This window comes from Schistocerca gregaria, chromosome 9 (assembly GCF_023897955.1).
Source record: "Schistocerca gregaria isolate iqSchGreg1 chromosome 9, iqSchGreg1.2, whole genome shotgun sequence".
In the NCBI taxonomy this organism is placed as follows: Eukaryota; Metazoa; Arthropoda; class Insecta; order Orthoptera; family Acrididae; genus Schistocerca; species Schistocerca gregaria.
Genome location: NC_064928.1, coordinates 158,547,488 through 158,550,111, shown reverse-complemented (window position 1 = coordinate 158,550,111; position 2,624 = coordinate 158,547,488). Strand labels below are relative to the sequence as shown.

Genomic DNA, 2,624 nt, shown 5'->3' with positions numbered 1-2,624 from the left:
CTCTTCTTGTGAGTCTTGAACAGAGTATTCGCTTTCACTAACTGAAATTTGTTACAGAACTCAGTCTTTCTCCACACTCATCCCTTGTCGCAAGCCCATATTCCCCTGTAACCTTTTTCTTCTTCCCCTACAACTGCATGCCAGTCCCCCATGACTATTAGATGTTCAACTCCCTTTACGGTCTGTATTACCCTTTCAATAACCTCATATACTTTATCTCTTCATATTCAGTTTACTGCCGTACATTCGTATTTATAACGAAACCTAGTCCCGTTGCACCATTTTCTGAAGCTGTTGATGTTACCCTATACTCATCTGACCAGAAATCATTGTATTCTTTCCATTTCATTTCACTGACCCCTATTTTATCTAGATTCAGCCTTTGCATTTCCATTTTCAGATTTTCTAGTTCTCTACCACGTTCGAGCTTCTGACATTCCACGCCCCGACTCGTAGAACGTTATCCTTTAATTGAGTATCGAATCTTTTTGTCATGGTCATCTCCCCCTTGGTTGTCCCGTAGCTCCGAATGGGGGACTTTTCTGGAATCTTTTGGCAAAGGAGAGATCATCATGACATTTTTTCAGTTACAGGCCACATGTGCCAGTATACACGTTACGTTTCTTTAATGTAGTTGTTTCCATTGCCTTCTGCATCCTCATATCGTTGACCTTTGCTGATTCTTCCACCTCTAGGACAAGAGAGCGCCATGAACCTCTGTCCGCTCCGCCACCCTCTTTGACAAGCCCGTTGGCATATTGAGGGTGACTTCTTATGCTGGAAATCTTCGACCACCTATGGTGATTATTAATCAAAATTTAAGCAATGGTGGGATTCGAACCCAGCTCGAGGACGTTTTGATTACTAATCAAAAGCACTATCCCTAGACCATGGGGTGTTAGGATTATTCGCTGTCTTTCTACTCTGCTACAATATGTCCGAGCTTTTATCCCTTTGTACATTGATACTGGGTGGAAACAGCCCACTGCAATATCTGTCGGAAGTATGTCCTTAGAACCTTTCCTCGACGTCTGATGGTCTTAATGTTTGACTGTTATCCATATCGTACATCGGAAGGATACCACTGATATTTGTGACCTCGACCCTTGTCACCTTGGCGAACCCTCAAGAATAATCCTCACCGGCGTGTTTTGTCAGCAGCTCACAAGTAGAACAGATTTCGGTCGCCTCAGGACTTTTTTTCAACCTGCTTGTCACCTGTCTGTTCCATGCACTTGTAATTCTTTGTCCGCTTGCCAGGCGGGGTGGCCGCGCGGTCTAAGGGCGCTTTGTCACGGTTCGTGCGGCTTCCCCTGTCGGAGATTCGAGTCTTCGGGCATGGGTGTGTGTGTGTTGTCCGTAGCGTAAGTTAGTTTAAGTTAGATTAAGTTGTGTGTAAGCCTAGAACCGATGACCTCAAAAGTTTGGTCCCAAAGGAATTTACTACAAATTTACAAATTTCCTTTTTCTCCTTGTGGTTATGATCCAACATATAAATACAATTATTAACGTTTTCTGGTCTGACATGTCATTAAATTGCTAACTACGGTCTTGACATCTGTCATCACAAGTGTAATTCCACAGTACCGGATTTCTTCTGCTATATATGCCCCGTATGTCAGTTGTATTACGTTCTGCCAGTCTCTGCACCTTAATCAGTCCTTTGGAAGGCTTCCTGTAAATAGCTACAGTCTTCTGGCGTTGCTACCTTCTTACAGGCAACCACATCATCTGTGAAAGGAATTCAGGATGGGAATCCAAGATGGCGCCCTCTGGATACTAGTGTGGTCTGCATGGTTGTCAGGTTTTCCTCAGCCCTATGACATAATCCAAAATGGTGGCCGTGAGGATACCAGGGGTGTCAGATTTCCGTGATCACTGGAGCTACCTACATGGTTGTCGGATGTCGTATGTTCCAAGTTTATGATCCTGTCATAAGCGCAAAATAGTGGCACATTCAAATATGATTCGGTTTCCCCACTCCTTCGACGTTACAGTTCACGTTTACTAAATTTAAGTCCCACTGTGCTACGCACATATTTACTGTCCGAACAGCTGCCACCGCTGCTGGGGTAGGATAGGAACAATTGCGTTTGTGAAACTTTCTGGCAGACTAAAACTGTGTGCCGGACCGAGACTCGAACACGGGACCTTTGCCTTTCGCGGTCAAGCGCTCTCTCTGCAGTATCCATTATTTCAGGAGTGCTAGTTATGCATGGTTCGCAGGAGATCTTCTGTAAAGTTTTGAAGGTAGGAGACGAGGTACTGGCAGAAGTGAAGCTGTGAGGACGGGGCGTGAGTCGTGCTTGGGTAGCTCAGTTGGTAGAGCGCTTGCCCGCGAAAGGCAAAGGTCCCGAGTTCGAGTCTCGGTCCGGCACACAGTTTTAATCTGCCAGGAAGTTTCATATCAGCGCACACTCCGCTGCAGAGTGAAAATCTCATTCTGGAATTGTGTCTTTACTTAAAGAAATATTGTGACTCTGCAACCCCCACATCACAGCCCGGTCTCGCATCATACCAAGTGCAGCTGACTCTTGCGTGCAGCTGCCGCCACCAGAGGGTCAGGCTGCGAGTATTGAATCCCAGTCGGTGAAGTCCTACCGCCACAACCACCGGCTGCCTCG

General features: G+C 45.9%; 1 non-coding gene across 1 annotated transcript; it reads left to right on the top strand.

Moving 5' to 3' along the window:
- Nucleotides 1-2,303: 2,303 nt before the first annotated feature.
- Nucleotides 2,304-2,378, top strand: Trnas-cga (transfer RNA serine (anticodon CGA)). The gene has a single exon. It is a non-coding gene; the product is annotated as a tRNA-Ser (tRNA).
- Nucleotides 2,379-2,624: the final 246 nt, after the last annotated feature.